The following is a 12,103-nucleotide window of genomic DNA, read 5'->3' on the forward strand; positions in this document are numbered from 1 at the left end:
CTTAGTTCACTTCCTAGGTTGGTAATGAGGAGGGTGACTTAGGTAAAGGGGACCCCACACCGAGTGAAACACGCTTACTATCGGTGAATGTGCATTCATTTCTGTGGTTCCAAATGCAGACAAGGATGAAGACGGATTTGATGACCTTAAATACATAAACCTGTGTATCTGAACTTACACTAGAGACAGGGTAGTTTCCTTCTCACAGAAACATGCTTGTGATGGCCGGTCTCCAGCCCCAGAGATGACGAATCTAACTCTAACCCCACAGACTGATTTTTTTTCCTGTCACTGACATTCCAGATGACCAGAGTCACGCCTTATATATTCTTTTGTGCCTACCTTCTTTTCTTCAACATATTTTTTTACTGTATATATTGATGTTTATTATTTTTCATTGCTGAGTAGTATTCTGTAATATGGGCATTCTACACTGTCTCCATGGACAGAAAATTTCTATGAGTATTGTAGAAGTGGTCATAATCACATTATTTATGTATTCATTGGGTGAATATTTTTCCAGTGATTTCTCCTTGCCGCGCATTGGTAGAGGTACCAGGAGACTCTGGTGAGTAAAAGTTTTTGCCTCATCAGACTTTAGCCCTAATGGAGAAAAAAACACACAGTCAATCAAAGACATGACAAAGGCAGCTGTGGGCAGGATTGTGGGCACACTACAGCTGTGTTGCGTCTCAGGGGTGGCTTCCACAGACAATGGATCTTCTTGGCCTTGGGAGGCTAGGCGACACTTCTCGAAGGAGGTGGCATGGATCACTAAAGGGTGACACACAGATGTGGACAAGGCAAGGCCCAGTAGAGAGGTGTCCCCCACAGAGTGGCTGAGTGACAGGAGGCTGTGGTTCAGGGCTAAGGAGGTCACATTCCTGACTGTGGAAGGAGAAGAAGAAGCCAGGATGACTGAAAGTGAGCCAGATGTGGATGGGAGGAGGGAGAGCCAGAGGGGAGGAGGGCAGAGGGAGTCTGTGGGAGTGAGAGGAACCTACTGGAGGCTCTTAATGGAAGTCTAATGTCTGATTTTCTTTCTTTCTAATCATGAGGGGATTCATTAGAGCAGCTGATGGGGTCACAGCGATCAACTGTAGGCTGGAGGGCTAGGAAGTCTCAGAACCATGAGGTCCTGTGCCTCAGCAAACCCCTTAAAGCTCTTTGAAAATCACTGCTGCAGGTCAATAGTTAGCAGCTGAAGCATGCAGAGTCCAGGGGTGACAGGAGGCAGTGGTAGAAAATGCAGGCCCTCGGGAAGGGAGATGAGACTGAGCTGGGAGGGTCTCGGGGAGGCAAGTTAGGAGGCCCCCGAGGGTCCTGTGAAAGGAACAGGAGGTTGGAGGGGATTCATCTGAGGCCACGACTAACTTCTGGGGCTTGGCCATCTTGTAAGCTTCAAGGTTGTGTGATGGGGAGGTTGAGGTTTGGGAGAGAGTGGTCAAGGGCTAAGTTTAGGGTCCTGTTCGATGCCCTACAGTTGAATTCTAAGTGGGCATCAGTATGTATCCTCAATGGACAGGCCAAGGCTAGACCATACACTATGGATGGCCATAGCATATGTTGGTCTTTAAGGCTATAGGGTGCATGAGATGATCCCAGGAGATGACATCCAGAAAGATTCCTGGCAAAGAAAGCCAAGCCACAAGTGGCTTCACCAAGAGCCACATGGGTTTGTTCTGTTCTGTTTGTTTTACTTACCCTGTAGCCCAGGCTGACTTTGGGCTCTTGGTACTCTGCCTGCCTCATCCTCCTGAGAGCTGGGATTCCAGGTGTGCACACTAGATAAGTCTTGGTAATGTCATAGTCTAGTTCTTCACATCCTCTCAAGGACTCTAACTGCCTTTGTGACGAAACTCCACTTCAGCCTGTGAGCTATCTACAGAGCCTTTGCTGCAAGTTATTCAAAGCCGATTTTGCCATAGCCATATACAACACACACACACACCATGCATACATACATATATACAAAATATACATATACACAGACAGACCCATACAACATACATACAGACAGACAACATGCATATATAAGATACACACAGAGATCTTGGAATATGTATGTGGTGGCGGAGTAAAACCAAGTTACTCACTCAGAATCTCCCCACTAGGGATTAAAGAAAGTATCAGACCCAACATGACTAAAAGGCAGATATACATTATCCCACAGGCTCATGGTCTCCCAAGAAGCTCCTTATAGTCATCCAGCAAGCTCTCTGGAGACCATGTCCTCCTTTTGAAAACCAAACCAAATGAAACCAAACCAAAATACCAGCTTATTTGAAGAGACCACAGTGTTCTGTACCTAATATGAGACACGAGAGCCTTTAGGGACTAGACTCTGATATCATCCCCAAGGATTAAGAGTTAAGGGTCTAGTAAGGGCTGCATGTGTCTCCACACCATATGACCCAGAGTTTCACCTATAGGTTACATAGCCCCAGCTGTGTCAGCCCGAGGACCTCTGTCTCTTCATCCATTGGGTCATCAAGACTTTCACTGTCCCTAGCGGAAGGTCCATTTATTACTCTAGCGATGTGGTGAGCAGTGCCTCTGGGGTTGGTTGGACATAAAGAATAGGGGGTGCGCTGTAGTGCTGTCTCTAGGGGAGGTGTTTTGGGACAGTGTGGTCATTTGCCTTAGAGTTCCCACTGTCCATCTAATGTCCACTACTTCCCTCACTCAGTTTCTAAATGCCATCTTAACATTTGAACAACCAGCAGGCAGTCTGTAGTAACAGGAAAAGTCCTAAACTTGAAATAGCAGCATAACAAACATTTACTAAGTCTGTTGTCTTCACAAGGCAAGGAACTCAGGTCTCTTCTATGTGACTTTTGGTTTTTTTCTTCTTTAAGCCAGGGTCTTACTACGTAACCCAGATTGGTCTTGAGTGTGAAATTCTCCTGCCTCTGCAACTAGTGCTAGGGGTATAAGCCTGCGCCACTACAACTGGCCCAGATTCTTCATCCAAACCTTTAGAATCTCACAGCAAGGTTGTGAGTTAGAGAGCAACCTCTTTGTGTCCGGGAGACTCAGAAATAGGAAATGACAGCAGTGACTAGCTGGCAACGGATGACGTTGAAACTTGTCCCCATGCGATTCCCCAGCCACTGTCATACAGCCCAAGGCAGCCTGAGTTCATGACCAGGATTTGACACTTGACCTTGAACAAGGTGCTCATTTCTCTGTGCCTCAGTTTCCACAGGTAGCACATGAAGGAGAGTTGATAGTGATGGTGACACATTGGACGGAGAATCACAAGCTATGGGAATCTGTCAAATGTCATTATTTGTACAACCCACTCTTCTTGGTCACTCACTGGTGTGTACGTAAGCTGTTCTAAAGGCAGGGGCCTTGTCTGGTATCTCGTGCAGTGTCAGGCACTGTATTCGACTGTCTTTCCTTGGCTGATAATACATCCTGGACTCTGAGCCCAGCACTGCAAAGCCTGTGGCAGTTTCCTGAAAGCTATTGTGCAAACCATAGTCCCTCTGGTTCCTAGAAATGATCGCAGGCTGTCCTCCAAGGTGGCAAGCTTGTGTGCTGGTGATGGATGTGCCAACCACAGTCTTCTCACTGGCAGGAGTCAGATTCTTGTTGGTAGCATGCAGGTGGCTTCTGAAAGAAGTCTGTGGTGTGAGAAAGGTAGGCTCAAACCTCCATTCATTCCTTGTGAGTTTACCATTTACTGGAATGAGCAGGCCCAGCCCACCTCATGGAGCGAATGGCCTATCAGAGGAAAAATACAAACACACTGGAATCAATTAATTGAACAAGGTGTGCAGGTTCATCGCTGTGGTCTTTGTGATGTGCCTGTCCCATTGTCTAGTCACTGGCTTCTTAACATCAAGAGGCAGATTAGGGGACCTGTTTCTCTTCTGGGCGTGGTGTATCGTGGACACTTGAAGCTGTAGCACTTGAAGTCAGTGGATATGAATGGCACTTCCTCAGTCCTGCCTTTTTGAGGTGGAAATCCCTGAGCAGCCTGCAGTGCAGTTCCAAGCTCTCCTTCTGGGGGCTCGGCTTTAGCTCTTCCACTCATCTCTGCAAATTCTTTTTTCTATTTTATGTATGTGGGGGCGGGGGGACGGGGCATTCATTCATGGAGGTCAAACTACAACTTGAGGGAGTCAGACTTCTTTTATTTACCATGTGGGTCCTGGGGCTCAAACTCAGATCATCAAGCTCTGTGGCAAGAGCTATTACACACTGAGCCATCTTGGTGTTCTCTTCTTTAAGTTTGTCTGTACTTGTGCCTGTGTGCACTCATGCCTGGTGGCAGTGGTGAGCCTGGGGTGGGGTGGGCGCAGGGCTGGGGGTGTGGTAATTGATCCCAGGGCCTCTTGCCTACAAGGCAAGGGAGCTAATGGAACTGTGTCCTCAGTCCCTAAACTCCTGTGTTCCTTTCCTTTGTCTTCTTTTACCCTTTTCTTCCTCTCTCCCTTTCTTTCTTCCTCTCTCCCTTGCTTTCCTTCTCGTTTCCTCTTTTTCATTGCTAGGGGATGAGCCTGCTGCCTCATGCAAGTGAGACAAACACCGGGGTTGTAAATTTTTTTTTTTTTTTTTTTGAGACAAGGCTTATCTGTAAAACAAACAGGCTAGCTCGACTCAAACTCACCATCCTTCGGCCTCAGCTTCCTGAGTGCAGAGATTGTGGCTAATAACACTCTCTCTCTGCCTCTCAGTCCGTGTCTGAGTGAGTGTGTGTTTGTGTGTGTCTGTCTCCTTCTCTCTCTGCCTCTCTGACTATGTCTGGGTGTGTGTGTCTGTCTCCTTCCCTCTCTCTCTGCCTTTCTGCCTCTGTCTCTATCTGTCTGTTGTCTGTCTGTGCCTCTCTGCCTGTCTCTGTCTGTTGTCTGTCTGTCTGTGCCTCTCTGCCTGTCTCTGTCTGTTGTCTGTCTGTCTCTCTCTCTCTCTGCCTCTCTGCCTCTGTCTGTTGTCTCTCTCTCTCTCTCTCTCTCTCTCTCTCTCTCTCTCTCTCTCTCTCTCTCTCTCTCTCTCTGCCTGTGACACAGGCATGCCACCTTTGTGCCTTCAGTATCTGGGGCTGCTGAGACAGCTCAATCAGCAAAGTGCTTGCCCTGTGAGCTTGAGGACCCAAGTTTGATCCTCAGGACTCACGGGGTGAAAATCACCAGTATGACACCATCTGAGTACTGTGGAGGCAGAGACAGGCAGACGCCTGGGGCTGACTAGCTAGCCTGGCTGACGTGCTGTGTTCTATGCCAGTAAGAAATCCTGTCCAAAGCAAGCTGGACAGCTCCTAAAGAGCATCTGTCAGAGCTGCTGTCTGGTCTGCACTCACGTGTGCCCATGCACACACATGTGCCCATGAACTCACATGTGCCCATGCACTCACATGTGCCCATGCACACACATGTGCCCATGCACTCACATGTGCCCATGCACACACATACACGCACATAAATGTTTCACATTAGAAAGTGAAATTAATTTTAATGATATATCTCCTTTAATAATATCCCAAATAGTCTCATTCCAACATTTCATTAAAGACATAAATGAGATACTGTATATAATTTTTCATATTAAGTCTGAGTTTAATGTTTAGATTTTTCTTATAGAATATAGTGATTTGAATGTAAAAATCTCATTGAAATACTTTATCTGTATTAAGTTTTATGAAATGTGGTTGAAGATGTAGGGTTTACATAAAATGTCCCCCCCAAAGCTTAAATATTAAGCCAGGTGGTGGTGGTGAGGCACACCTTTAATCCCAGCACTCAGGAGGCAGGGGCAGGCAGATCTCTGAGTTCAAGGCCAGCCTGGTCAACAGAGAGAATTACTGGATAGCCAGGGCTACATACAGAAACCCTGTCTTGAAAAACTGAAAACAAACAAAACCAAAGAAAACAAACCTTAAATATTTTTTCATTAATCTGAGAAAAATTACTAAACATAGCTGGACGTGGTGATCCATGCCTGCAATCCCAGCATTCAGAAAGAAGCTTCATGATCTGAGATGGATCCCCCATCTTATGTGAGAGTGGGTTGTGGCGGCATGTGTCTGTCTGTAATCCCCGTCACTATAGCTTGCTCAGCACGGCAGCATAAAGCAACAGGGTCCCGTGTCAAAATAAATAAATAAATAAATAAATAAATAAAGCTGGAAGGTGATAACTGACCTTTGACCTCTGCATGTGTGCCATGGCATTCTTGAGCCCTCACATATGAAAACATCCACATGTGCCATGCAAGCCCATGTCCCAAATCAATAAACAAATATTTTTAAAAAGATATCTTAATATTTTAAAAATTTAAAAAATATTTTGAAAAGGATTTTTCTTCACGTTAGGGAAACTTGGACATCTTTCCTAGATTGATTGATTAGACTTTGGATAAAAAAAAAAGTAATTCACTGGTTTCAAAGCTACCTCTGCTCAAGTTAAGTAAATTCTCAACCCCTCAAGTGAATCAGAAGACTATTGTACAGATGAGAAGCAAGCTGAGATTTACCACAGATAACTAAGTGTCCTTCCCTTTGGCCTTGTCTCTGCAGCTGATTTATGCAACGCCTGTCACAGAGAGAAAGTAACCTGCATATTGATTCTCATTAGAAAGAAATGGGCAGAGCCATTGTTAATGATAAAGTGTGCTTTAAAGTTTCTGTTTCAACATCCATCTCTAACGTCTCCATCACAGCTGCATACTCTCTCACCTTGGCAGGTCCAGGAGCTCCTTCCCACCTGCGGTGTGACTGAGCGGGGAGAACAGAGCCCACTCCAGTGTCTCACTTTGCTTATTGGATATTTGCCAAGCAGCCTTATTTAATAAAATCTTGAGCTGGGCTTTCTAAAACTCTTCCACAGCTCAAAGGAGGAACACCGACAAAGAAGAAAAAGTCATTCCCCTATTTCTTTTGAGTGTTGCATACAATGAAAACAGTTGATGGTATTTGGAAGTACAAATGAGTGGTTTAACAGCTATACCTATATCCATGATGCTTTTCTAAGATCTTCTACTGAAAACTAAACATAGGGGTTGGAGAGATGGCTCAGTTAGTAAACTTCCTTCCATGCTAAATATGGGGATCTGAGTCTGTAGCCTTGGCACCCTAGTGAAAACCTGACATGGTTGTGCACATCTGTGACATGGGATGCACATCTGCAATGCAGTGGTGTGACATGGGGTGCACATCTGCAATGCAGTGCTGTGACATGAAATGCATATCTTCAATGCAGCGGTGTGACATGGGGTGCACATCTGTAACCCAGTGGTGTGACATGGGGTGCACATCTGTAATGCAGTACTGTGACATGGGATGCACATCTGCAATACAGTGCTGTGTGTGGAAATAGGTGGGTGGGTCCTTGGATCTCACTGGCCAGCCAGTGAGATCAAACCAATAAGCTGCAAATTCAGTGAGAGATCCTATCTACCAAGAAAAAAATATGGAGATCAATTGAGGAAGACACTTGTCATTGACCTCTGGCCTACACACCTACACACCCACACCCACACACACACACACACACACACACACACACACGCACGCGCACACACCACACCTCCACACAAGGGTCAGAGAACATTGAGGAAGAGGTGGTGGAAAGACTTGAGAGCTGAGGACGGGAAGGCTGCTGTGAGATGCTGTTCTCTGGGCATGGCAGCTGTGCCCACAAACCCACAGCAGCTATGGATGCCTGCACAAGACCAAGCCGGTCAGCCATTCCAGTGTAGATGGGAGAGAGGGGCTCGTGGAGATCCACCCCTGCCATTGGCAATTGCTGGCTGCTGGGAAGAAGAGTCGTTTTCCTTCAGGGCGTGTGGCTGCTGATAGGTTGCCCTTGAAGGTGCAGGCAGTGATAACTAGGCTTGGTGGGCTAGGGGTTAAGAGGGGGACACATGAAGGTGGAAGGGGCATGTGTTGGGGGATGGGGAAGGAGAGGAAGGGGAAATTGGGGAGTGAATATGAGCAAGATATATTATTTATACATATGGAGTTGTCCAAGAATAAATAAATACTGAGAAGAAAAACTAGCTCTAAATCCAATTTTCAACCTAGCATAGTGAATTGCTGTCTGTAGTGAAGGCCACTAACTTCTTGTCTGTCCGGAACATATTGAGAGAGATAGAAGATTTAAGAAAAATAATCTATACCATGTCTTACTTTTTTTTAAGGCCACGCATCTTAAATTGGAAGTCCCTCAAGACAGAATGTACCCAAGTATTATCTGGGCCATATCTATTATGTTGTTGGGCTTCTTTCAAGCTAAGAAAATCTACTTGCGATCGTTCAAGTGTATTGATTGGCCCTTGCTATTGTTAGAAATGTCTCTGTGTTTCATGGGCAATTATTTGCTGGCTGAAACGAAGAGATTTTAGTTTCTGTTAAATATCTTTTGTGCTTTTCTTCAGAATTTTCAAACAATATGGTCTCTTAATCTGAAAATGTCTTTCTTTTGTACAAGAATCTAGCTCTTCAAAAATCCACCAACTTTATACATGCAGATCCTACTTAAATTACTTTTAAATTAACTTCTTTGTTTACAGAATTCCACATAGCCCAGGCTGGCTCACTATCCTCTGGCCTCGACTTCCGGAGTTGCTGGGATTATAAATCTGTGTCACTGTGCCTTGCTGTTCACACTTTGTTTAAACAAGAAAAAACTTTTAGTTGCATTGTATCTAAGATAAAGATTTCAATTTACTTATTAATCACCATTTATATAAAAGCTGAAAGATATTTTTAATTTTTTATTGGTTATTTTATTTATTTACATTGCAAATGTTATCCCCTTTAAAAGTTGAAAATATTTAAATATACTGCATTGTTACACAGGTGCCTGGCAAACACTGAATTGATGAATTTATGTACAATTCTCCTGATATGCTTCACATGTGCAGTATGCTAACATATCTTATATATTGTCATAGTCAAAAAGAAATACAGAGGCTGGAGAAATGGCCCAGTGGAAAAGAGAACTTGTTCCTGTGGAGGACCAGGGTTTTAGTCCTAGTATCCACACAGTAGCTCATAGCCATACATCACTCCAGTCGCTGAGATCCAACTCTCTCTCTTGCTCTCTGAGGGCACCAGGCATGCACGTGGTGCGCAGACACACACGCGAGCAGAACACTCATACACATAAAGTAAATAATCCTAAAGAACATTGTAAACAAGGAAATGCAATTTGAGAAAAACAATATTTATGAGAAAATGTTTTACATCAGGTGTGTTCATGCCTCTGTGTGTGTGTGTGTGTGTAAGAGAGAGAGAGAGAGAGAGAGAGAGAGAGAGAGAGAAGAGAGAAGGAGGAGGAGGATGAAGAGGAGGAGGAAGAAGAGGAGGAGGAAGAAGAGGAGGAGGAAGAAGAGGAAGAGAAGGAGAAGGAGGATGGCCAAGGTCAGCCTCAGGTGGTGGTGTTCCCCAGGAGCTGCCCACCTTGTTTCATGAGACAAAATCTCTTATTCTGACCTGGGCTTCTCTGAGTAGACTCAGCCAGGCTAGCCAGCTAGTATGTCCCGGGAATCTGCCTGTCTCGTTATTCCCAGAGCTGGAATCACAAGCGTGCATACCCTGTTTAATTTCTTATATAGATTCTGAGGCTTGCATTCAAATCTTCCTGTAAGCACTTTTCAGAGAGAGCCATCTTCCCAGGCACATGCTTCAGAACGTAAATGAAGATTAAAGCAAATAAAACTAAGACATCCAGTTCTGCAGTCTCTCTGCCTCCTTTCCAGCCTGAGCCTGTGGCTTCTTCATGGCAGACTATGAGGGTAGATGACACAGCGCTCTGAAGGGCAAGAGCTTGACCTGTATCTTAGACGAAGAGAGCACTTATGCATCTCTACAGAGGGGTCTGGGAGGGTTCTTTGGTTTGCACAGGTGAAATGGCACTAATTTCTCTGATAGTCAGAGACAAGGAAATCCCTGGGCTTGAGTTAATACTTATGAACCAATGAGAGCAAAAGCTAGAGATCCACTGGGGAGAGCCAGCAGGTCCCAGGAGGTTGGTGGTGAAGGACAGAAATGGGGGAATGCTGCCAGTCTGAGGAAATGAAGAAGGCAGGGGAGTTCGGTCTGAGGGTCAGTTTCATTTGTTCTTGTTCAACTTTAAAACATGGAGCTAATTAATTTAAATATCATGCTCATATGATGCAGCCTGCCTCCCCAGTGCTGCAGGATCATGCCTGGCAGTCTTATTCGACATTCCATGTCTTTTTCTGCCTGCCCCAGGTAGTTCTACTGTAGTCTTTGGGGGATGCGGTGGTAGATGTCAAGCATGCACCCGTAAGCACGTGTAATCCTGCCTCCATTGGGTAAATTTCCAAGGAAACGAAAGCCAGTGTGTAGCCCTGGTAGGCCTGGAATTCATTTTATAGACTAAGCTGGCCTCAAACACATAGGGATCTGCCTGCCTCTGTCGCTCTGTTTCAGCTATGTAGCAAGTTCCAGAAGGCCTGGACCAGTGAGACTATCTGAAAACAAGACAAAGAGAATAAAGGGAAGACAGCTGCCAGCCTAGAGTGCCCCTTAGATGTTACAGCTGAGAGACTGTGACAATTGTTCATTGGTCTGGTTTCCTGAATGCTCATGGTGTGATGCCTAAAGATAACAGGACTTCTGTTTCCTCTTTGAGCCTTGAAGAACCCATGTGGATACATTTTGGGAAAATTGAAAGGAAACAACGAAAAGGCAGCAACCTGCGAGTTGCTTCCCATGCATTGAGACCTCTCTCTAACACCACGGCCCTCAGTGATGGAACTCTCGGTCACAGAGGCATCACTTAGGGTGTGTGTGAGATGCTGGGAGTTCAAAACCAGCCAAAGCGGAGTACTTTGGAGACCAGTGTTGAGACAAGACCAAGTACAGTTTCTCTGGACTGGATGGAGTGTAAGGGCCAGGCAGACAAGGTGGCTGGGGCTCAGCTAGATCACTGTGAGCAGCTAGGCATTAGAAAAGCAGTCAGAAGAGGTATAAGGTCACATGATCAGGCTGGGCTGTGGTGGCGCACACCTTTAATCCCAGCACTTGGGAGGCAGAGGCAGGCAGATCTCTGAGTTCGAGGCCAGCCTGGTCTACAGAGTGCGTTCCAGGATAGCCAGGGCTACACAGAGAAACCTTGTCTCGAAAACTTAAAAAAAAAAAAAAAAAAAAAAAGGTCACATGATCAGAAGCATCTGTCTGCAGAGGCTCCCAATCTCTGGGGAGAGTCCTGGACAATGTCCTGGGCTGGAGGAAGACTTGGTGAAAAGCAGGAAGAAGAGAAGGTGAGCTTGCCTCATGTTGGGGTCCTGACCTCAGTGTCATCCTTGGTCCCTTGATGCATGCCATCGTCCTAACATCTTCACCTCTGCACTTCTTGCTTAACATATGAGGTGAGAAAGATGAAGTGTAGCATAGCTCGTACAATCTGCCAGGCTTTTTCTCCTTAGCTGAAGTTTGAACTTCTGTAATAAAATACTGTAGATTAGGGGGCTGGAAGGACCGACATTTGTTTCTTACAGTTCTCAACAATGGGCCTAAGGTCCAGGCTGCAGACAATTTCACTGCTGGTGAGCACTCTCTTTCTGGTGAGACACCTACAGAAGGGTGCCTCTTGTATCCTCTTTCCGTGAGGGAAGAGGAGGAGGAGGAAGAGGAGGAGGAAGAGGAAGAGAAAGAAGAGGAGGATGATTATGAGGAGGAAGAGAGACATGATAGAAGGGGAAAGAGTTCATTTACATACAGGGACATTAATCCCGTCACATGGCTCTATCTATCCTCCTGATTGGTCTAAGTCTCACCTCCTTGTCCCTTGTCCCTCCACCACAGCACCCAGCTTCAAATACAGCCCTTGGGAATTCAGACTCCAGCGAATGGATTCTCGAAGGAACCAGACACTCATCCCTTAGTGTTCACACCTCTTCTGTTCAGTGAGATGCTCTCTCTTTCTCATTCATGGCAGTAAGTGGTATCTTTACAACAAGATGGCAATCTCCCCAAGGGTATTTGGTGCTTGCTCCTCTTTTGTGGCTGTGACAGTCCCTAGAGCTTTTCTCTATCTGTAGGTACAGGGACTCAAAGTCCATCCACGTGGCTCTCAGGTTGACAGAGCCTCTCTTACATCGGCATACCTAGAAGGTCTGATTCCAT

Source organism: Arvicanthis niloticus, chromosome 7, assembly GCF_011762505.2.
Source record: "Arvicanthis niloticus isolate mArvNil1 chromosome 7, mArvNil1.pat.X, whole genome shotgun sequence".
NCBI lineage: Eukaryota > Metazoa > Chordata > Mammalia > Rodentia > Muridae > Arvicanthis > Arvicanthis niloticus.